The following is a 26,714-nucleotide window of genomic DNA, read 5'->3' as shown; positions in this document are numbered from 1 at the left end:
AATTTTCCCACGATCACAGCCAATCAGTAAAGAGAATATTGCATAAGAATTTCAGGGCTTATTTGGACCAATCATAATCACATAAAGTGATATGTTAACATGTGGTAATATCATAAATATTAAACTGCGCACGCTATATTTGAATTGTCGAGACTATGTGTTAAAAAAGCATTTCAGAATTTGATCAACAAATTTTGTGTATGTAAATGTAGATTTGTTAGGCACCTTAATAATATACCTAAAGGTCATCTAAAAGTTGTAATGCTAATTAAAACGATGACAATCTTTCTAAAATGCATATCCACTAATCTATTTGAGAAGAAAACGTTTACGACAATTTTCCGTGATTGTTTTTGTTGACGTTTTTCAAACAACCTTTATTCTCAGGGCCACCCATATTTTTCAGAGGAGATATACTACTCAGTCAATGTCAATATTAAACCAAACTCCCTTCATTTGTCGTATTTATATACTAGGACTAATAATAAGAGGAAGAAGTAAAAGTAGAAGAAGAACCCAATTGAACATATTTAATATTGTATTAAGATTTGTAGTGCATTATGATGTACAAGAATCATAGTAAAATAAACATTTCACAATATTTTCTTTTGCTCTAATGAATGTTTTCATTTGACTTTGTGCTTGGAATGGGTTCTTCTTATGAAATCTCTACTTTCATCTCCTTAATGCCTTGTTGAGCGTCTTGGTTTATTGTGGTGCTCTTTCTTCGCCTATCCCTTCATGTTTTTCCTTTATCTCTTACTTCACTTTCCATTTGTGTTCTGGATATTCTGTGGCAAATATCGTTTCTTTTGGAAATTAAATTAAGTATTCTCACTTGTTTCACTTTTGTATCTGGTTCTCACTTCCCTATTTGTAGATGATCTTTTTCTTTGTGGTAGTGGATAGTTTGTTGCCCAATGACATTTAGGTAACTCTACTTTTATTTGGAAATCAGTAGTGTTTCACATAATTAGTTTTGACTCGTGTGCATGTTCGAATCACTTTCTGTAGTTCTTTGACAAAGAGTGGTCGTTGATGCAAATTCTACCTTTTTCGGTTGAAAGTAAAAGCTGAACAGAAAGATAACATCTCCGTATGTATGGTTCTGTATATAGTGAAAGAGACAGCACTCTAGTCATATCAAATTTTATATAGTAACCATTCTGTACTGAGTATACAATTCCACTCATAAGTCAATGATAAAGCATCAACATTTATGGCCTATGTCACCCGACAACACTAGATCAATTTCGATAGAAGCTTATCTTGGCGAATTCGAAGAGGAAGTTATAAATCCGTTATCACTGATACGGTTATGATCGTTCATGAGAGAAAGCCACCGGTAGCACCGATGATTATTTTCACATTCAACCGGCTAACAATGTGACTTCCGGACTATATCGTATCACCGCTTACACTTACACGTTCCAATGTAAAGGGTTCAAATCCCAAGTCCTCGAAAATAAAGCCTCTTTGTATATTACGGGCTTACTAGAATCTATGTTGCATGAAAAGAAACTAATGTACCAAGCTGAAAATTACGCACGATGGTTATACATCTCTCGTGCTTGAATTTAGTAAACCAGCTAATATAGGACCTTCCGAAATCAAAGACACAATTCAACACCACTTACAGCAATCCGATAACAAATTTGACATTACCAATGGGAACTTTATAACCCGTATGCAGATTTGTCAGTGAAAAGTCTGTGTGATAGACTGTACCGATGACTTCAGAGTTTTGGTACAGAAGAATAAGTTCTGGTGGAAATATGGCAACACAGCTACGATAGATTTGTAAGAATAGGTCAATGATTTCGACGGATAGTCGAAGATTACGTCGGAAAGGATATCAAAACTTTGAATGCATCTGAGTCCGTTTCTTTCACGAAAAATTTTGGAGACGAACTCAACCATGCCTATGTATGTTTATTGTACTCCTGGTCCTTTGAATATAATCGATTTTCATCAAGTCAATCTAAATATATGACAGACTTGTCTTAACATTGCGACGGAAAACAGACGTTTCCATTATTATGTCGTGCGTGTCGAGAAATGTGAACCAAGATGACCAATTGCGCTTTGTGACAGGAACATGACTGCCTGTACAATTTCATCATGCTCTTGATAATAGACACAACTTGTAATGGTTATATGAAATGTGGTCTTTGTTAACCATATAACAATACCAACCGGACGGTTTGAATTGATGGCTTATTCAGGATAAGTCAGTGATTGAAACAAGAAGCGATCGGGTATCCCTTCAGGTGTAACACCTAAGAGGAAAACTAAGAGGAAAAGACTAAATCAACGTATGATAGCCATTCATTGAACACATCGAATTGGACTCTTGGAACTCAAATTTGGCAAGATTCTGCTACGGTCATATTCAATTATTTACACACCAAACTCGTTTAGCGCCCTATGATGACTGACAAAGATCACATGATAAATCCAAGCCAATATTTTCAGTTAATCAACTAAAAATTAAAACTCTTCCAACACATCTAACTGACAAGATTTGATCATATTCAATTACCGGATACTGTAGAGTTTGGTTTGCTAACGTGATACTGGCTCATTACATGGCAGTTATTTAAAATTCTCCACGTCTTTATACCTTTTGGCGACTGAGTGTTGTACTTTGATGCTAATAGGTGTATGTACCTTCATGGACCTGGAAGTTATCAGCCACACATTGAAGACAAGCATTTAGTAGCGTGGACCGACGCACATCCCGTCGATATTAATCTGAGTTTGAAGAGCTGGGGACCCAAAACATACGGTTACTAGTACCTAGATAACAAAGGACAGCTTCATATCAAATTTAGAGCGAAATGACTCACATTGAACTATTGTTGTTCTAGTCAAGTGTTGAAATAAAATTTTAAGTCGGATCATGATCATGCCTTTTGTGTCAAAAATATGATCCGCACAAGATTGAACCTTTGTGTGATCACTCAAACGACAGTCAACCATTAGATACAGTGTATCAGATTTCCCCCGAGAAACGAGAGCTATTCACAACACTCAGAATAAATATACGATCATTGAGGATTTGAATCTTTAGTCTTGATCCTCATTTTGAATATCATTAAATATTCATCATCGTTAAACAGCATACCAATATGGTCACTTCCATTTATCAGCGTAACTTCTGGAATTACGGTTATAGGAAGAGTTCTTATTTCCTGTTACCTTGATTCATGACACTCACTCCATCTAACTGGACGACTGTATCCACTAACTACTGTCATATTCTTGTCTCACACAGGCGATTAGGAAATCTAGCTGATTTGCTAACCTTATTTGTCTTTTCATAGTCTCTTTATACCAACCCGGTTGTCTCAGTCATGGTAGCAATGTGCTAGGAACGTCCTTTCAAGCGAATAAATCTCTGCTGTGCTTTGTTTTAAAATCCAAAGATATAACAAAACGGCCTTCGCTCATAAAGCAGTCTAAGGTCTCTCTAACGTTGATAGCACATGATAGAAAACATTTTGAGAAAAACAGACACACACACACACACTCACACGAAGTCTAGCTATTTGATAGAGTTCATAAATGAAAGTGTATCATCTAACCCGGAGCGGCAGTGGTCGTCAGTGCTGATCTTGTGAATACACTGTCGGAATCCTCGCAGATAGGCTCTAACACACAAATAACTTTATTAAACACTTTACAATTTAACATTATGTTGTTTGTTGAGGTACGGGGAGGGGGGAGCACAGAAATATAAAGTCATTAAATATCTCTTTCAAGCAAAATTGTGGACTAAATTTAGAAAATTTAGAGTTTATCGAGAACCATACGAAGACAACGACAGGGGAGGACGTACTAAAAGACAGTAAAATATAAAGAATGTGAGTTAGACTTATATTTCAAGATAGTTGTCCTGTTTTTTCAAATGTTATAAAAACAATCGCCAGAGTGAATTTTGTGACCTGACCATTTTTACCATGCCCATATCACTCATGTGGATGAATCTGGACCAAATGCAAATGCACGACTTGGGGCAAGAAAGCTGAGTACCTTCTTGAAAAAAGACCGTGAAAGAAACTAACAGAAGACATTGTTCCAGATATCAATGGCCAAAAAGTCCAAATTCTCTCAACAACTACAGCGAATTTTGCAACAACCAGAAATGAGTTTTGTCAAACTTGCCTCCTTTAAACGTTGTCAAACACCTCAATCCGCACCAGTTCAATGAAACATAATAATGCAATTGCAAATGAAATCTCATGGATTTACCAGTCCGAGTGGTTCTTTCGTCAGGCAACATTCTACTCGACAACAAGGATTCCTTGTAGCGCATCATTTCACTAGTAATATCAGCAGGTGCCATATTTTAAGTACAGTAAATACCAATTTCCAAGACAGTAATGAAGTAGAAATTTCATATGGGTATTGTGATTTTGATAGGTTTGTAATACATGGTGATAAATTTACAACTAATATCAATTACATCACCAGTATATTACAGGTTCACCAGTTCCAAACAAAAGGTAAATTATATCTGATATTAACACAGATCACTAATTCTCCATGACTAGTTCAACACACAGAAATAGTACTACATTCATTACAAACTTCGTTAGAGCTGTATATCTAGTAACGAAGAACTGGCTGACGAATTACCTTTCCAAATTAAAATTATTGAAAAGTAAATGTTCTAATTATATTAAACAAATGTAAATCGTGTATTGTTTGTTATATGATGTTCATCTATTAAATATGAAACAAAATAATAATATCAAATGATTTTATATTGCTATTTACTCATGCGTACAACTTGTTTACCTAAGATCGACAGGTCACCGTACTGCTGCCATTAAAATATTCGTATTAATGCTCAGTGTGCACAAACAAAATAAGTTGGATCAAAACGCACATGGTGCAATATTTATAACACGTAACAATTATAACAGTATTTTTCTTAGTTGTTTTATTTCACAGTAACGGTAGATAAAGCTAGATTCTATTCAGATACTTGGATTTAGATTTTAATGAAACAATATAAATCTGGATGACTCATAGTAATTATCCCAGAGTTACAGATTTATATGATTTTACAACAAATGCAGCAGTACGTTCCCGTAAACATTATTTAAAATGTTTGTTTTCTAAAATACACGGCACGAACAAATTCCATACCGACAAAACATTTGGAGTACTTACACGTATAGAGAAACATAATATAAAGGGACAAGAAAAATGTATTGCTTAATTATATCTAACTAAACAACACGCTGTCCAACAGACTAGCAACAACCCATCTACTGACCAACAATTACACGTACTACCAACGAAAGGAGTGCGAGTTCTTGAACATTGACACAAGCATTTTATCAGCCTTGGAAGGGTTAGAATTTTCATACCTACCTACTTGCCAACAGTGACTGACCAGCATGTTCTCCTACTAACCAATACTGCGTTTGACCTACCAGCAACTACGCATCCTCAGGCGAACACCAACACTTCATAAATAACGAATAGAGTTTGAGTGCTTACACATACACACATATTATTACCCTGAAAAGGTAGGTATGTTCGAAAATATACCTACTAGCCAGCATAGCATTTGACTGACCAAACCCCAATCATACACTGACCAACACATACACTTACTCACATAATATCAGAATGTAAGACAGAGAGATCAAATATAAAGGAATCCCCTTCTTAACAAAGCTAAAATTTAATTAGCTACTAATACGTTTATAACTTCCCCACCATACCCTTATTAATAATAATTCCACCCCTACTACCCTTATAACTCTACAGCCATGGCGCTGAGGCAAAATGAGAGAACATTTGGGAATACAAATACAATACACACAAACATACTTATATACTATCGCCATGCATGTCAGGAGAAACATGAGTGTTAACATACTATACACACAAACGTACTTATATACTATTACACATGGAGTTGAAAACTCCATATTATTTTCAGAACCCTACGGTCTGTTTTCTGTGACCCCCAGATGTCGTGGAATTGCCAAATCAAACAAAATAAATTTCTTCATTATAAAATTTGTATTTTAGAATATCGTATTAATACTAAAGCGAAACAACTCCAGGGGATACACTTGTGTATTTGATGTATTTGCTTGGTTAAGGGTCACAATGAAATTTCAAACGTATCACAAAAGTCTTCTTCTTTCTACATTCTTTTCGAATGTATTCACTGGAATTGTCTCTTCTATGATTTCATTTTCTTCTGCTTTTGAAATCTTATCCATTTTTTTTATTTCTTCACTTTCTTTAGACAGTCTGAAGATGAAATGTCCATTGTCTTGAAGGTGACAATATGCATCTTTACTTTTATCTCGGTATCTGATTTATAATGCCTTTGAAGTTCTTTGTGTCAGACATTTTGGACATTCTGTGGCCTACGCCCTTTCTACGGGAGGACGTAATGGGTATCTTTACTTTTACCTTGAGAGGAGAACTCTCCAGACGTTTTGTTGTAAGTTTTATTTCCAACGACCCTCTATAAATACGCTGACTTGAAGTATGATCTTTTGTACCTCTTTCATCTTCATCGGTTGGTTGGCCAGTACCCAGCCGGCTCATCACCATCCGCCTCAGGGCAACTCCATTAAATATCACCATAATACAGGCATACGTCCCAACATCAGACTATGATGATGCGATGTGGAAGACTTCTATGACCAGCTACAAGAAATTGTGGATAAAACACCGAAAAAGAACATTCTGATTGAGCAAGCTGATTGGAATGCCAAGATAGGCGAGGACGCTTGCATGAACTGGAAAGGAACATGTCGGCGCTGCTGCAATGCACATACAAATGGGAGAGGACTGAGGCTCCTGGAATTCGCTAGTTACAACGACCTTATGCTGGCAAACACCTTCGACCAGCACAAAGTATCCAGAAGACAGACATGGCACAGCCCAAGCGGAGACCATCACAGTCAGATCGACTACATCATGGTGAAGAGGCGCCTGCAGTCAATATAGCAGCGACCGAAACAGCCAGCAATATCATCAGTAGACATCGCCCAGTCAAGAAACCCTGGGTCACAGCTGAGGTTCTGTACCTGTGTGACAAGAGGAGGGATGTGAAGAAGAAAAAGATCGATATAAAGGGGCAGAGCAGTACAAGGCAGTCAACCGGTACGTCGAGAAAAGCTTGAAAAAAGCAAAAGAGAACTCGATAGAAGAAATGTCCAATGACATTGAGGGAAACGTGCAGAGGAACAACAGCAGGAAAGCATACCAAATGATCCATGTTCTAACAGGCACAAAACAACGGCGGGTTACCTCCTTACAGTACAAAGCCGGCAACTGCCTCACAGAATAAAGAAAAATATTCTGAAAAGATGGACAGAGCACTGCGCAGAACTTTACAACCACCTAGCCACAATAGATCCAGAGGAACTGAACGTCCCTCCAGCAACAAACAACGACAACCACACTATCATACGCGAAGAAGTAGACGCCGCGGTGAGGTCACTAAAAAAGTGTATGTCAGCAAGAGTGGACAACATCCAAGCAGAACTAATCAAAGCTGGGGGAGAAGCAATGATCTGCAGCAAGATCTGGCAAACAGGAGTATGGCCATCGCCATGGACCAAATCATTGATCATCACCCTCCCCAAGAAAGGCAACTTGCAACAGTGTCAAAACCACCGTACAATCAGTCTTAAAAGCCATCCAAGCAAAGTCATGTTAAGGATACTGCTGAACAGACTAAACCACAGGCTGAAAAGATCATTGCCGATGAGCAGGCGGGGTTCAGAGCAGGGCGCAGCACAACAGAGCAGATCTTCGACCTCAGGATATTGTGGGAGAAGTACCTCCAACACCAGCAAGATTTGTACCATGTCCTCGTGGATTTCAAGAAGGCATTTAACAAGGTAGGGCATGCAGCCTTGTGGGCGACCATGAGACTGTACAATATCAATGCCTACCTCATCACAGTAATATAGCACCTCTATGACAAGGCCACCAGTGCAGTATTCTTCAACGGCAGCATAGAGGACTGGTTCAGAACGACAGTCGGATTCAGACAAGGCTGTCTGCTCTAGCCCACACTATTCAACATCTTCCTGGAGAGAATCATGGCAGACACGCCTGATAAGCATACCGGGACAGTAAGCATCGGAGGCAGAACAATCACCAACTTGCGTTTTTGCTGATGACATTGATGGACTATCAGGAAATGAGTACGAATTAGCTAGCTTAGTAGAGAGCCTTGACAAAACCTCTGCAGCCTATGGCATCGAAATTAGTGCAGAGAAGACCAAAATGATGACCAACAACATCAAGGGCACCAGCACTGACATCAGGGTCCAATATACAAAGCTAGAAACAGTCTACAGCTGCAAATATTTGGGTGCAACTGTAACAGATGAAGGATCGAAGCCTGAAATACTCTGCAGGATTGCACATACAACAGCAGCGCTGACAAAACTGAAGCCCACCTGGACGGACAAGAACATAGCACTCAGCTCAAAAGTCAGACTGATGCACTCACTGGTGATCTCCATATTTCTCTATGCCTGCGAATCATGGACCATAACAGCGGACTTGGAGAAAAGGATACAGGCTACAGAGATGAGATGTTTCCGAAAGATCCTCGGCGTCACATGCAAAGACCATATCATCAATGAAGAAATACGGCAAAGGATAAGACAAGCCTCACGATAACCTCCTGATCATAGTGAAAAAACGGAAACTGATGTAGTATGGGCATGTCTCATGATCATCAGGACTTGCCAAGACAATCCTACAAGGCACTGTACAAGGAAGAAGAAAGAGAGGCAGGCAACGAAAGATGTGGGAAGATAACATTCGAGAGTGGACAGGTTTGACACTGAGCACCTCACTGAGAAAGACGGAAAATCTAGAGGAATGGAGAAAGCTGTTTGTTAAGTCTTGTGCGGTGCCCCAACGGTCTTCCATACTACGGGACTGAAGATGATGATGATGATGATGATGTTAGAAAAATGTAAGTGAGTGATATAATTAATATCTTTTAACTTTTCTTTAGGTTTTAATACTTGGACTGACAGCTGGGGTACAACCATTTTGACCAACAATCGAATTATATACAAAAATAAAACTCGAACGATTACAGCAATAAGATATATATATATATATATATATATATATATATATATATATATATATATATATATATATATATATATATATATATATATATATATATATATATAATTCATTTCTTCTCATAATAGATGACTATTTTGTTCACATTACATATATAAAATTATTATATCCACATAACATACATGCAATTATAATGTTCATGTAGCAGACATACAATTAATCCGTTCACACACAAGCCATGAAATGTATACTGTTCACATAGCAGACATGAAATCATTCTGTTCATGTAACATCTGTGAAATTACTGCATTCACATGGCAGATACAATATTATCAAGTGCACATATCATAAATGAACAAATGTCCTATTGAACTTTATCAGGACGTAAAAATAGGATTAAGCCCCTACTATATTCCATCCCGTTTTCCGCAGTCAGGTGTCTGCATCTCAGTAGAAAGAGACTTGAACGTGTCAGCAAAGCGGTAACTCTTCAGTCCACATCACGCTGAATTAGACAGTAAGTCAATCAGTTTAGCAAGTAAAATATCATGATAATTCAATAGATACAAAACACAGACAACGGTTAACACACATTGCGTTCACCAATGAGTTCACCAAGATCGCTATAATAATGATATTAACATGCAAGATACTGTAACGGTATCTGGGTGCAAACAAATGCAAACTACATTTGTTTACTAGTTTAAATTTTGTAAATGTACCTTCTAACAGAAGGATCAAGACACTTACTATCATTGGCCCAGCACAATGTAACGTGTAAAGTGTTGATGTGCATCTAAACATCATTAAATCAATCGATCAATCAATCAATCGAACCTCCTCGTTCTTTACAGCAGTTTACTCTCGACCATAAAATGCTGCACATATCCCAGAGAAAATGCATGACTATGCTAATACCACGCTTATCAGTGATAAATTGTAAAATACATTTTTCTCACATAGTCAGACTGGACTGCGTAATTAATTTTTGAGGAAGCCCAAACCATAGTGTATTATTAAAGCTAGACTCAGTCATTTCCCCTTACCTTGCTAAATGTGTGTGTAAGCCGAGGCTTCCGACTGTGTAATCTTCTTCATGGTCACCCCTTGCAAAACGAAGGATCCATGTTTCAAAGGTACAGTATAAAGTTTGATTTTTTACTTCAAACCCTTGGTATGAAGCACTAACAAAGAAAGAGAAAGTTAAAGTTTAGAATATTTAATAAGGAGGCTTCCTCTCTCCATTATCAGCCGTGATAACGAAAGCGTTATATTTCTAGGATTTACAAAAGTGCTCACACTACAGTTTACCTTTAGACCCTGGAAATAAGAGATTGTATAAATTGCAGGTTACAGTCGAAGAACGATAAATAAAACGAATTAAATTTAGTTACATATTGCCAAATTAGCTGTCTGCAATTTGAGACTACCTGTATGTCAAAAACACAAAACGAAAACAAAACAACTGAACATGTATTTATGTTAGGGACTATGGAAGAAGAACGGGGGCTATCGTTTTTATTTAAATCCCGTCCGTTCTCGCTGCAACAGCGTATATCGCTAGGCACAAGACAGTCCAAAAAGTATACACGTATCCTCGTGCATGAAAAGTTGACCGTTAGTTCAACCAGTCGAATAAGGAGAGGTTATTTAGTCGCACCCTCGTCAGTGTCGACGTCGCCATCAGCGTCCCACCATAATTAAAATTGTGTAAGAAGTTACTGATTATACCTATTATTCTGCGTGGGTGATGTATGGTATGAAAGGTTCTAATTATACGTATATCCATATTTACCCAAGTATTTGTCACGTGCTGCATGGTTCTAGTCATACGTATATCCGTCATTACCCAAGTATATGTCACATGCTGTATCGTTCTAATCATATATATATATATATATATATATATATATATATATATATATATATGTGTGTGTGTGTGTGTGTGTGTGTGTGTGTGTTTATTTAAGTATATGTCACACGCTGTATAGCTCTAGTCATACGTACATTCATGTTTACCTAAGTATATGTCACACACTGTATGGTTCTAGTCATACGTATATCCATGTTTACCCAAGTATATGTCACACGTTGTATGGTTCTTGTGATACGTATATCTATGTTTACCATGCAGCGTGTGACCTACTTTGATAAACATGGATATACGTATAATTAGAACAATGCAGCACGTGACATATACTTTGGCAAACATGGATATACGTATGATTGGAACCATGCAACGTGTGACATACTTTCGTATAGAGATATATTTGACATTCTTTATACGTGTTTCTCTTGTTTTATGATATACCTCTGTACGATGTTTCACAAGAATGACTGCATGGATAAATACACAGCTCCTGAAATATAAATGTGGGTATAACTAATGATATATCTGTACTTTTTGTGATATAATCTTAGTTATCTGCCTCTTGGTATGACCATCTGAGTACAGTAGTTTCAGGAACATGTGCATTAATTTGAGGCAAAAAAAGAATAAATCATTGTAGATGCTTAAAGAATATTTTAGAGTCCACTAACAATGTTTTCAATAAGAAATATTATATTATTAGTATGCTTCATGTTATCAAGGTTATAAATTTATCATATTACATAATTTTTTAATAGTCCCTGTACATTTTTCTCCAGAATATCTTATTCACTTCGATACCTTAGATTTCTAAAGTTATTCTCAAATGGTTCAAATCTTCGATTCATTTGTACCAAAACAAAGACTTTGAACAGGGTGAGAAAAAAATGTAGTCCATCAACTATATTATGTGCGGTTCAAAGGGTAAAATCCACTTGATGCATTCCACGTATCCTTGGTCTCCGTACATAGAACCTACCAGAATACATGTTGTCACTAAGATAATTAATTTAAGTTGTTCCTAATCCTAGTTGAAGGTAAATGTATACTTGTAAGCAAAGGCGACATCAGTTTTCCAATTTCTTATCTGTTTCTAGGGCAAAATGTCCGCCAAAGGAAATAAGCTTCTGGTTGCGGCAATTGACTTTGGAACAACTTACAGTGGATATGCATCTGTATTTAGACATGAAGACTTCGCTAAGATTATTGCCAACAGTGTGTGGAGTAGTGGAAGTCTCCTGTCTTTGAAGTGTCCTACTTGTGTTCTGTTCGACCCAAGTGGGGAATTTCATTCGTTTGGCTACGAAGCCGAAACAAATATTCAGATTTGGCCCAAGATAATGAGCATCGAAAGTGGTACTACTTTCGACGTTTCAAAATGACCCTGTACGGTAAACAGGTAGATACAGTTTTATTATCTTTCAAAAATGGATTACATTTGTCTCAATAGAAAATAAAATGCATCCATATATTAATGTATCTAATGGTGTCTTTTTACTTCAAATTCTCCGATTTCATATTTCAGATGAAGTTTCCTCCTGAGAAAAGCGGCCTGTATTAAGACTCTTGCATAGAAATCTAATGATATTGCAACGCTCTGTCAGAAAGTTAATAAAATATAGTTAATGACTCTGCATTAGTGCGCTGTGGTAGTCGTAGATAATTCATCAGCGCAAATATGTTCTTTCCACCTGTTCTTTTGATTTTGCCAGTTTCATAATATAGAATATTTTTCCAATATCAAATTTAAACAAAGTGAGTTTCTTCACAGCTTTTATTTTAAATTAAACTGGAAACATAACAGTGTAGGAAGTGACAATGAGTTCATGTTTATAATACACCAAGATTGCATTCATTACACGTAGCCATGCTATATTCAAAGTTCCTTTCAGGATTTTTGTATGCATATGCTATTTTCATTTAGATCATAATGTGATACGGAAATAAATGATGACAAGGGATTTAAAATGCCAGCAAGGAAAATATTTGGCGCTGCTACTAAATTTCTAAAAAAAAGCACTTGCTAGGCACACTCTCAATGCGAGGGACAGGTGTGGCCGAAAATGATATTCATTGGGTTCTAACGGTACCTGCTATCTGGAGTGACGCCGCCAAACAGTTCATGCGAGAAGCTGCTGTGAATGAGGTAAATATGCTATTAGCGTGAACTTTCAATGGAAGGGGATCAAAAAGTTGGAATCTCTCATCGCTCTCTGTGCGTGTGTGATTTAACTCGTCCATGTGAAAAAGTCATGGGTGATGGCCTAACCGATTTGGGTTAACCTGATTACCTGGTATTGTTAATTGTTAGCGTTGTGCCTTTATTGTTTTTCAACAGAATGAGACGATTTTCATCGATCATACACCTTGTTGTGCGAAAATAAAATCATATATTTTGATCAGAAGAGTTTGTGGGCATAAGCCCAGCAAGGCCTCTGATCTTTAACTGGGATTTCCATATCCCGCGCGAGTGCATGCAATTCTTTTTTTAAAACTTGTTAATTTAGTTTTGGATTTAGAAAGAAACCTGCCAGCCAGACATGCATACATTAATTAGATACCCCGTGGATAATAACGACGGTCATTCCATACCGACTGTCATTAATCCTGAACTATCCCTCCATCCATCCATATTAGTAAATATTTATCAAAACAAAGAAGCATGTCGGTTTCCTTTAAAGGCGATCTGAATATTATTTGTAAACTAGACAAACAAATGGTTTGACAATTTGTTCATGGCGATATCAGTCGACCTCCTGACATCTAGCCGGTAGTTCATAAAACTAATGAAGTAAAGGAATCGTACGTTTGCCCTAACATCTATCCGTATATATAATAGTTCTTCATGAGCAAATAGTTTGAAAAATTGCAGAAAAACGTGATTGGAGCAAAAGGACTATTCAGAAAAATCTATTGCCAAAACAGTTTAAATATATTTGATTTATAATTTGTTTAGTAATTTCACTACATCAGTGGATATTATAAACTTTATAGATGGAATTTGTTTTTATATTATATGTCAGCTGATAATAAAGTATTTTTGTGTTCATTTTCGAAAATTATGTTTGATTGGCTGTGAGTTACAATCAGTCACAAGATCAAGACCATAATTTCATAACTGTTTGGTCAGGATTTATTTAAAAAATTAAGAAGGATACTTATTCAATAAAATATTTGACAATGTATTTTTGGTCGTACAACTAAGTAAATAATCCACAAGTTATATCTAGCGTATGTACAACTAAGTAAATAATCCACAAGTTATATCTAGCGTATATGCCAGAAACTGATATTATTGACCATAGATTCAATCAGTTTGTACCAGAGTTCAGGAATTAAAATAAGTGTCTTGCCCCGATGATGGGTCGTGGGGTCTGAGATGGATATTTTGAGGATACTAGACATGAGAACAGGCCGCTTCTTGAGAGTAAACGACTGTTTAGGTTGTGCTCTTTTTGGATGGTCGTACTAATTATATAAAATAAAATGATGTTTTGTTAAGAAAAGCAATACTGAGATTGATAGGATAAATTCTTCGGGTTTTTAATAACCCGTGTAAGGAGTGTTATTGGGCTTGGATGATCAGTGGAAGAAGTGTTATTGGGCTTGGATGATCAGTGGAAGTCGTGTTATTGGGCTTGGATGATCAGTGGAAGTCGTGTTATTGGGCTTGGATGACCAGTAGAAGACGTGTTATTGGGATTAGATGATCAGTGGAAGAAGTGTTATTACAATAGACCAAATATGTTGAAGTCTGACTTGGCGCTCGGCATTAAGAGGTTAGTGTTAGGACTGGTCGGCCTGGTGTCAGGATAATGTGACTGGGTGGGACATCATGCTACATGTCTGCAGCATCATGCCCCAGTGCTGGACATCACTATAAACTGCCACACTGCAGACATGGTAGTGATATGACTGAAAAATTGTTAAAGCTACGTTAAAAATCCTAATCACACACACACACACACACACACACAGAGGCTAAATACAATGTTTCTTGACACAGGCTTTCGCCCATCGAGAAATGTCCAAAACTTCAGCTTCTGGTACTGTCAACGTATCAACTGTTTCTTGTTCAGTAGTACATGAGCATTTCTCGAAAGTTAGAAATTACTAGTCAGACATGAGCATTTCGCAACAGTTAAAAATTGCTGGACCAATCAGACTAAAATGACCAATATTAATACAATACATCAACTCACTTTTAAGGGTACATGCCAACAATATTCACTGGCACGATAAGACTATGTATATAATACTGAGAAGCAAATATAAATTTATTAATACAGGCCTTAAAATAAGGTGTATTGAAATCGTTATAACGTTAATTGATATGACAAAAGCACCCGATTTGATTAATTTAATTGGCGGTTGCTTGATATTTAGCGGAACAAAGAGATTAGTTAGGTTGTTTTTATCTTTTACGACACAACTACACTATCAAGTTGAGCATTTTGCACATACAAATCACTTGGAGTAAGGTGCCTTGCCCAAGTACACAGCAATACAGCAGACTTGGGCTGATCTAATCATAGGACTCTAATCTGCACCTTTTCGGTCGCAATTCCAACAGATTAACCACGGAACTTCCATTAGTCGCATCTTACAGCACGCAGAAGGGCTCATTTGACCTATTCTACATTCCCGAGCTCGCATAGGCGGAGCAAAAAGAACATGAAATGCAAGACTCATATAATCTAGTTGTACGATGTGTTTATATTGTACGAACTTGCTGGTACTAATGTACCTTTGTAAAATATAGGAACATACAATATACATGGGTTTCGTTTTTGCAATACTAAATATCTGGTTGTATATTTTCAGCCTTTGCTATTTCTAAATACTAAGTTAGGTTCAACCACTGCTGCACCTGCAAAGTGTCGGCGGTGAGAAAGCCAATATATCGAGTTCTCTGCCACTGGATTTGGCCATAGTAAATAAGAGTCCTGTCAGGAAACTGTACACTTTACCGACAGATCACTGAAGAAAGTAAAAAGTATATAAGATGAAATATATTTCAATAACACTGGACAACAAATTTTTACAAAAGTCATGTTACTGAAATAAAATTAGTCAATTCTTATCAATTTTTATGTGCTGAACACGAATATGACAGTCAAATTGCAAAATTGGCTCTAGTTTTTTTGTAATCTGCAAGAAATTAATGTTTACATAACGAAATGCATTCCAATAGTAAAAGGTCAACTGTAATAGCCTACCTATAAAAAATCAAGTCATTGACTACATCTTAGATTTCTTCGCCTGTCTCTTGTACAGCTGTTCGGGAGCATCTCTGAGGAGTGTCCAGCAGTAGTCAGCCAGCATTGTAGTGGACCATTTTCCCTGGTATCTTTGTTCCGTTGTTGCGATATCTTGATGAAAACGTTCGCCGTGTTCATCACTAACAATACCACAGTTGCTAGGAAAGAAATCCAAATGGGAATGAAGGAAGTGAATCTTTAGAGACATATTGCAGCCAAGTTTCTTATACTTCATCAACATGTCTTCTACTAGTTCCTTATAGTTTTCTGCCCTAACATTTCCGAGGAAGTTTGTAGAAACTAGGCGAAAAGCATTCCATGCTTGTTTCGCGTCACCTTCCAGCAAGTTGTTGAACCGGTCATCTTTGAAAAGCTCTCGAATCTGAGGACCCACAAAAACTCCCTCTTTAATCTTTGCTTCGCTGAGTCGAGGGAATTTTTCATGCAGGTATCGGAATGCTGGCAAAGTCCGGTCAATGGCTTTCACGAAGTTCTTCATCAAACCTAGTTTGATGTGAAGGGGTGGTAGCAAGATTTTCTGAGCCTCAACCAGAGCTGGGTGTTGGATATTCTTCTCTCCAATGGCTACATTCTGCCTGTGAGTCCATTCCTTCCTCATGTAGTGCATTTCCCTTGCTCGGCTATCCCACTCGCATAAGAAACACATGTATTTTGTATATCCTTGCTGCAGTCCCATTAAAAGGGCAACTACCTTCAAATCACCACAGAGGTGCCAGCTGTACTTGTTATACTCAATGGAATTCAGTAGCTGCCTTAAGTTATCGTATGTCTCTTTCATGTGGACAGCATACGCTACTGGAATAGATGGAAGAATGTTTCCATTGTGCAAAAGCACAGCCTTGAGGCTCAGTTTCGAAGAGTCCACAAATAGTCTCCATTCTTGTGGGTCATGAGTGATTTTTAAAGCATTCATGAGGCTCTCAATATCGGAACAGAATATCAGATTACTTTCCTTTCTGAAGAAAGGCTCCAATTGCTGGTGGCGCTTTCGATATGCAGTAATTGTGACATCTTCTTCTAGAAGATTCCATTGTTGGAGTCTTGATCCTAGCAATTCTGCCTTGTTCTTTGATAAGTCCAAATCACGAATCAGGTCATTTAGTTCTTCCTGTGTTATTCTGTGTGGGGTTGATGATGCACCACAGTGAAAATCTGGATCACTGCATGCTGATGGACCAGGAGAAGAACAGGTCGACTCACCTTTGTCTTCGTCAGATGAATCAAGAGAATATTCTGCTGCAGGTTCTGGAATAGGAAGTCCCTCACCATGTGGAACTGGTCTCAATGCAGACGGAATGTTTGGGTAGACTATTCTCGACTTCTTTCGCTTCGTTATTCCGCCGGAAAGAGGAGGAACCAAGCAGAAGTAACAGTCATTTAGGTGGTTGCTTGGCTCTCTCCACACCATTGGGACTGCAAACGGCATTGATGACCTTTTGCAATTCAACCACTGTGAAAGCTGTGTTGTACATGTAGCACAGCATATATGCGGAGCCCAAGGCTTGTCTTGGTCACCAACCTTGCATCTGAAGTAAAGATGATATGCCTTCTTCACTTGAGAATTGATACTTTTCTTCTGGTTGGCAAATGTCACTTCCCCACAAATATAGCAAAAATTGTCCGCGGTATTAACACACTTTCGAGGCATTACTGTTCTTTATTGTACGTAAATGGATAAAATAATAAGTTTTATGTAACAGTAGCTTGAACTGTCTCGCACAACGTCTAAAATATTTTAAATGCTGAACCTATCTGATTGGGCTTTATATAGTACACTGCTTACGTCAGCTTCAGCAGCCGCCTGGCATTAGTATAATAGGCCTACACATGTATAGTACACTGCTGACGTCAACTTACTTCAGCAGCCGCATGGCATTAGTATTGCATTGCATCAGAAAATGATGCGATCAACTGTGGATGATGTGAGCATGATGGTATTATGCAATGTTACATCATTATTCCGGATGTTGCTGCAGTCCTACTGGAGAAATTTACACAGTGAAACATAGAAAATGAGGTATATGAATATCTTCAAAACGAGAGCCAATACAAATTTTTCACGGTTATATTCGTGTTCGGCACACCAAAATACTACAGATTAGTGCCTTTTCAAGTCAGTAATGATTTCACTGTTGACCAGTGTAACCAGGTACCAATTGTGTCTTGAAAAATGCATTAACCAATAACCTTTTCGGGTTGCTTCCAGAACAAATAAAAAAGCCTGTAAGGCTAACTTTCTTACAGTGTGCACTCTCCAACCAAACCACGTATTGATTGCATGTTGAAAATTACATATACCAGTAACCCATGCGGAAGCTGTAGAGATATGCAAAATATAAAACGGTGTTCATTTTTGCTGTCCGTTCTATGGGATAGAATCGTTTATATGTTGAATGTTTCGAAATTAAATCTAACATTTCGAGAAAGTCAACCCTATGCCACATAGCGCTATGTTACTGAATAGACAATTTTTATAGCTGTACAGATAAGTTAAATTCAATTATATTTGCATTCTCGGTGGCTAGGCCTGGATCCATTCTTATCAATATAAACTAGTGTTTATTTAATGGTAAATATTGTGTTCGTGACATTTATAAATTCAAACGAGTTATCTATACTTCCTAGAATCGGATCACATTTGTACATATGGCAACCTATATTTACAGCAGGGTTTCATGCAAGTTTACGCGAGTCATTGGATATCCTTAAATTGTTGCTGTATCCAACATTACTGTAATTTTTCATAACCTTGTCACCTGGTAGTAAAACTATACCGTTACCACCAACAATATAAGTTGAATTGTACTACTGAAGTTGAAATATTTTGTTAACATTTGTCATTATATGTTTACCTGAGTCGTAATTTTGTTCACCCAGTATCGTTTATCAAATAGCTCTTAGCAAAGTCTTGGACCAGTGTTTTGTACATATGCACCCGAACTGCATATATATATATATATATATATATATATATATATATATATATATATATATATATATATAGTTTCGCACAATGCAATTTATTCCTTGGACGCTTTTACTTTTAAGTTGATGTATATAGTCATGATGTAGTGAAGTGTTTAAATGATTGCACGCTAATTAAAAGGTTTTAAATCAACCCTGTTTTATTACGAATCAATTCACTTTCTCCATGCAAAGAACTTTTCCATTCTAATGGAGTCTTTCTATCTAGAAGTAAACGTCGAGCCAATAAACAGATGTAAATAACTCTAAAATACTTTAGTTTTGTAAATACCAGTATTAAATCACATAACCACTTGTTTCCATCCGTGTTTAGTTGATTCTGCCAAAGTCTTAAGCTACACTGTGCTCTGTATGCGTTCAGAGGATCTTCATTAAATTAAATTATAGTTATCAAAGATGATGAATGGTTGCATTTGTAAAGTTGAGTTTCAGAGGAAACAAGTTTTAATTTTGTTAATTATGCGTAATATGTTATGGTGCGTTAATCAATTTATGTAATTAAAATGAATCACAGGAAGTTAAACATCATAAGTTCATTATTTTGTTTTCAATGATCTGAATTATCCCTATTTTGTGTTAAAACGTTGAGTCTCTGTTGACCGCTTTTATCAACATTCACATGTTTTTCCTTTTTGGTTGCTTTGCAATATTTTTATTATTTCCTGTATAATATTAGTTGATTTTAACCACTCTTTACATCTCTTGAGTTTGTATTTCGTCTCTCAAGTTCCTCCATTAATTGGCATCTATAGCATTAGTAACATTCGCAAAATGATGTATCTCAAATATTGAACTAGTCATTTTTGTTTAAATTCAAGTACTAATGGATGTCAAATATAAGTTGATTATTATGAGATAATTAACGTATCAAAAATCTGTATATGTACGCACTATAACATGTGAAATGAATTTTACTAAATCCATCTCGATTTAAATATCATCTAGTATCAAATTACTATAGCTATGTTTAAACGATACTTTGCAATAGACGTTTCTATGGATGTGTCAAAAGTGTTCATGGTAAAAGTTTTGTCCAGGACAAATGCATCATTTATTGTGCAATTGTTGAATGAAATTAATGAGGATTATAGGTACTCATGACAACATCCAGCGTTTATATTATTTGCATATCTGTACTTTTGTTCAAAATATCACGGATCACAGACTCCCTAATGGGTTTCACATTGGATACATTTTAAGCTTTGTTTTAGATGTAGCGGGAACAACCTTCTTACTTTTGGTGCATTATTATTTCATGTTTTCAATAATGTGTTTTGTTACACTCTTGGGACACTGTGTACACTATATAGTCGCCTTAATATGCATTTCATAAGTAATGTTTTCTTACTCTCCTCTAATGTTTTGGTAATACACTTTCCTTTTGCCCACTGGTTCTACTATTAACATACATTCTCAAGCCGTTAACGTGTTACCATTTTACGCTGCAATGTTCTGTTCGTTCAACATATTTTGCGTTCATGTTATGTGTTATAAGCTCAAAGCTTACATGATCCTAAGAGTGCTATTTATAAACTCTTCTTCAGCCAGTTTTTTAATGCAACAACTGTAAACCAACCGTCTACAACAACTACGTTTAGCTTCAGCAAACTCCAACTGACATTCCTAAGGTTGATTGTAAAACAGCTAAATCTTTTACCGAGGCACAATATACTGTTTGAAATAAAACTTAGCCCTGCATACGTTATTTATGTTTTTGTTGAATCATTTTGACCCTGTATAGTTTAGTGATCTTTAAGTTGCATTGTAAATGTGTACATATACACCAAAAACACGTAATTTATTGCTTCTTAATACCTCTCTGTTTAAGCATATTGCTATTGGGAGTAATATTTTTTATTTCAATGTTATCGTTAAAAATAATACGATAATCTGCATTTTTTCTAACGCACTGCATGATATCTTGTTTATGTTTAAAGTCAAACATTTAACACTTGTTTTCTCTTTACTGTAATTATTCGTCACAAGCGAATTTGACTGCACATTAATTCTATCTAAACTTGGAAACAACTATGAATTATCTCTACATACTGACACAGTTGCTTTTAAAGAGAGGTCATAAACTGCTATATCGACAACCTTTAAACCGTACTTTGACCTCACCAAATATAGCTTTGCTTCAATATTTATGATGTAAATATAATTTCAAATTATAATGTTGTGTTGGCCAAATGGCGTTCAGTTTGCCTAGTCAGTATTTTTTTAAACTATTGTAGAATCCTCAAGTCTGACTGCTTCTTTAATTGACAGCAAATTTCGTATTGTGAATAAAGGAATTTAAACGCTTGTAAATTATCGGGTGTACTTATTTATTTCTCAGTGGGTAAAATCCATGCAAGAAAGAAGATAGAACTGTACTATGTAATTTGAACAATAAGCCGTGATTCGCGATATATCAATTGCTTACATAACATTTCTAATTTAGGTTGTTGTCTCCATGGTCGATAATTGTGTCATTTTGGTTTGCTCACGTGTCTCTTTATGACCCAAGTCATGTACAAATAAAGATATTGTTCTGTTGTTGTGTTTTTCATTTCTTTTCAGTAAGTGCCAATGATCCTCAACGAATCGCACGATACATACTGGAACCATATCTATTATGATAAGTTAGTTTAAGTATATAATCCGGTTGCTCTAATGTTTATATAAAATGTTGGTACTTGATATCAATGTATTCAAGAAGGACTTGCTTTACGGAGACAAACTGATTACCAATAAATCAAAACGTTGTTGAGAATGTTTTTAATAATTAAATGCATATAGTGAATAGCAAAATCATTCTGAAAGTCAGGACACTCGAATTCTTGGTCATCGGCATGAAAACTGCTAATTGAAAAGACAATTCATGCTGCATGGTTTTCAATTTGTTTTTTTTACAGAATGAAACAGAAATTGTACTGTTCTACGTCCAAAGATCAATCAAAAGAAACTAAGTTGTGTCGTTAGGCAATGAAATACAATGATCTAGAGTTTTAACAACATAAACACACAATTAAATAAATTCAAAGTTTACAAGTAACTACCTGACAATAATAATTCAACCAAATATGTTAATTCTTTAATCTGATGCATGTGCATCAAATAATGCAGAGTGGAGCTTTAACAGAAAATTAAACACAAATTCCCTCACGCACCAAAAACGACAGCACAAAACCAAACAAAAAACAGTTTAAAAAATGAAGTAAAATACGTATATGTATGTTTCTTTTACCACATTTCACAATGTATATCGCAACAAACCTATATCTGACCAAAATAATTTGAGCGAAGTACAGTGGCTTGCATGTCACATAGAATTAAAGGGTTCATAAGTCGAGAATCCGGAAATCTAACAGAGACAAAGTTAATAATGTTTACATCTCTGAAACATGTTCAGTTAATTTGAGCCACATTGGGTGAACTAATAGTCTGACATTATTTAGGCCAATCAAATATTTTAAGTCTAAAACTAAACTGATAGAATCATGTTAGTGGAATTGGTAAGATTTTCTGAAAGTTCAAATGTTATATTTCAGACGGAAATAGACAGTGGTTCATTGACAATTGCATTGGAACCAGAGGCAGCATCTTTATACTGTCAACTGTTGCCAAGCGACAAGTTATCAGCGAGTCGGAGGTTGACCGCCAGCAAGTACATAATCTTGGACCTAGGAGATAAAAATTAAATTTAGAAAGACAGGCATAGAGATCTGACCTATACACCTGAAGGATAAACCGCTCGTACCATTGATTATTTAAAGATCATAGATCTGTCGCACACTGTACAAAATATTTAAAAGATAACCATTGTTAATGCAAATTATGCAGATTATATTGTAAAGGTAGTAACTGATTATCTTATGCTTCTTTTTTAAGTTCATGTATTAATTAACTCATTTGTTTATTTTTAATTTATTGTTTATTATTTACATTCTCTCCATTGATAATGCTGATTTGTTTTCTCAGTGCAACTTACCAATTTAGTCCGTTTACTTTTATAGTTTCTAAAACTAAGTCTTAATCGCAGATTTGCCTGTAAAATGTCAAAATTGAGCACTGCTTACACTATATTGTTCTTACTTTATTTTCTACCTTCTCCATTTCTCAAATATATGCTAACTTAACATACTTGCTACTTTGCCAACTTCCATGGTTTGTTCGTTCGTTTGAAGGTGGCACAGCTGATATAACTGTGCACGAGAAACAACTTAACGGATCCCTCAGAGAGCTTCATGAGCCAACTGGAGGACCTTGGGGAGGGACAAGGGTAGATGAAATATTCCGTCAGATGCTGATCACAATTGTTGGCGATAAAACATTCAATACTTTTTGTGAAAATAACAAAGAAGATCACATGGATCTGCTTCGAGAGTTAGAGACCAAGAAAAGGACAATTACTCCCGAATTAAATACAATGGTTTCATTAAACATGCCAGTATCTTTGTCCAGTATTTATGAAAAGGAGAACAGAGAAACCATAGAAAAAGCTTTGGAAAAAACGTCCTTCAAAGATATAATTACTTGGTCCGCGGACAAAGTTCGAATTGAAGCAAACCTTTTCAGGTCCCTTTTTGAGGAATGCACTAGCGGTGTAACACGATGTGTGAGGGAGCTTTTACAGAAACCTGAACTTAAGAACGTTGACACTTTTCTAATAGTTGGGGGTTTCTCTGAATCACCCGTGATGCAGGCCGCCATCAAGAAAGCACTTCCGAAATGCAAAAATTATTATACCAGCCGAGGCCTGATTGGTTGTTTTGAAAGGAGCCGTGGTCTTTGGACGTGAGCCAATGATAATTTCTTCCAGAATCGCTAAGTACACCTACGGTATCAATATTTCGCCGCCATTCGACTCTTCAATACACCCACAAGAAAAGCGAGTGAATATAAATGGAAATGATAGATGCAAAGACGTCTTCAAAAAGTACATAGAGAAAGGAGAATCTATAAAAATCGGTGAACGGCGATCTGGAAAGCATGTTAACTTGAAGCCTAATCAAAAAGAGATGCTTCTGAAAATATATGCCTCGTCTGAGAAGGATCCACGTTTTGTAACTGACGCAGGTTGTGAGTGTATGGGACGACTGGTTGTCAACCTGCCAGACGAACAAGACATCTTCAAGGTGAATGCCGACATGATATTTGGACAAACTGAACTTTTGGTAGAAGCCGAGGAAGAAATTTCGAAACGGAAATTCACATCATAATTTGACTTTCTGTAGATGATATGCTTTCATTAACGAAAATATGCGCCAGGAGACTTGCGTAGAATTAGGTCAAACATGTATGACGTTCTAATATATTATATGTGCATTAAAATTTAATTTGAACCAGATAAAAAACTTTCATCTTATTCTTCACGTTGTTCTTTTAAATAAATAAGGCATACGTTTCGGATGAAATGTTTTAAAACATAATTTAGTTAATAAAACAAATTGAGGTTTTAAGACTGTTCCGTTTGATACGTTACTGATGGCTTTCATTTCCAAATTAACTTAAAAAGAACATCTTAGATCGTTATGGCAACTATTCCTGTGATAAATATGAATATAGTTGTATAACAGACACACACACGAACACACCCAACAGAACCTAGGTTAAATGATTTTTTCATAAGTTAAACTTCGAGATTTACCTGATCATGGACTTTATTATTTCATCTAGGTGAAAATGTCATCATAAATATACCAAATCAAATATTGCCCTACTGCTTTCAAAATTTATGCAACAGTAGGGTCTTATAATATGCTGATCCGTTCCTTTTCCTAAAAGATACGATATGCATAATGTTCCCAGGGACGAATTAAAGACTCATATGGCCCATAGTCCTTCGCTTGTTCGTATATTATATTTACAATTTATATTCTGTTACGAATCTAAAGTTTTAAACTGCGTAACAAAAAAGAGCGACAATTCTCAAAGTTGTGTTCAATTCAACACGTAATATATTTTCCCTAGAAAGCAAAATTAACATATTAAAAGGAACTTTTAGTATTTTGATTTAAATGCCAAATAGTCCTTAAAGTTCTATCACAAGTCCAAAAGTGTAGAAGTCAAGCTTGAATGTGGTGATGTACCAATAGTCTTCAAACATTCTTGATGTATCACAATAATATAATCCAAAATGACATTTAATGAATTCACAATAATTCCAAAATCATGATTTTCTCCTAGAATCAATGAGCACTTTGTGATTCCATTGAATATTTTAAAAAAAAATAAATTCTCGCACATTATGACTGACCACAATTAAAATATTGATTCCTCTACATATGTTAAAAGGCATGAATACTTTGGAAGTAAACAACATTATTATAAGGACCCAAGACACATTAGGGGACCAAGGCAAAGGCTAAATGCTCATTTCTAGAACATACTAAGTGTAGAACAAGATCATGTCTTTTACTTACTTTCGAGTAAAGAATATGCCAAATATCAGGTAAACTAGGAATTGATAAAGGGAAAACCAAAGTCCTGAACTCAAATCCAAGTAAATAGGTTTACCTACAGGTAATAATTGCCTTAAAATATAATCTACCATCATAAACGAAAACTATACATGTTGTATGCAAAATGACCCTCACAACCTACAATCATGAACAATAGTTACACACATAATATAGATATACATATAACTTTGTCAAGGGGCAAGTTTGTTTGCTTCCTGTAGAATGGGGCAACACTCTACTTGTCCTAATGTCATTTCATTTGGCAGAAATAAGGTTACTAAAGAAATTCTAGGAATATTTGGAGGCATTCAGATATTAAAATTACGGGAAACAAACTTATCAGAAATTAGTAAATTTATTAGTAATAGTTTTTGGCAAGATGCTATTTTAGCCTTAGCAAGGTGTAAATATCCACCCTCGTCACTCGAAGAATGTTTGTTTCATCACATTCTAAATTTTGTTTATATCAATCACTTTCATTCTTAAATAAAATGGCGGTTAAACGGCATAACATGTCACGTGAATCTCTCTGACATTCAAGGATCATTATTAAATTTTGAAGAAGTGCGTCAGAAGGCTTGTACTAATAATTTAATCGAATATTGCACAATCATTTCAAAACTGAGGAAACGATAAATAAATACATTTACTAACAAAGGAAAAACTCATAAGAAAATTAATTCAGAAAATGTTTTCTATGACAAATAATAATTTAAAATCTGTATATAAGGATCTGTAAAGAGTAGAACAAATAAACGAAATGGAAACCACAAGGCATGTTCAAAACTACTATGGTGCCGGATAAATGATCAGACATAGTAAAAATAGCATTTGTTAGCAAATAAATGCACAAAATATTCAAACTGAACTGCCATCCAGATTAAATTTAGGGCAGATATGTTTTAACAAATCAAGTTTTGTGGTGTTCAAGAGAATCTGTAAAATTTTGGCATATGAAATGTCAATAACAAAATAATGTCATTTTTTTTTAACACGTGCCCTGAGAAAGAGCATTTCAAATACGAT

At 36.0% G+C, this 26,714-nt stretch overlaps 1 pseudogene across 1 annotated transcript; it reads left to right on the top strand.

Annotated features, from left to right (window-relative positions):
• Window positions 1-10,169: 10,169 nt before the first annotated feature.
• LOC149798000 (heat shock 70 kDa protein 12B-like) lies at window positions 10,170-24,460 on the top strand (annotated as a pseudogene). Its single transcript, XR_016421639.1, has 5 exons — window positions 10,170-10,241; window positions 12,073-12,374; window positions 12,934-13,121; window positions 22,776-22,912; window positions 23,410-24,460. The product of XR_016421639.1 is annotated as a heat shock 70 kDa protein 12B-like (transcript).
• The last annotated feature ends 2,254 nt before the right edge of the window (window positions 24,461-26,714 follow it).

This window comes from Sinohyriopsis cumingii, chromosome 6, assembly GCF_028554795.1.
Source record: "Sinohyriopsis cumingii isolate HCF-2022 chromosome 6, ASM2855479v2, whole genome shotgun sequence".
NCBI lineage: Eukaryota > Metazoa > Mollusca > Bivalvia > Unionida > Unionidae > Sinohyriopsis > Sinohyriopsis cumingii.
This window is presented reverse-complemented; position numbering and strand designations above follow the sequence as displayed.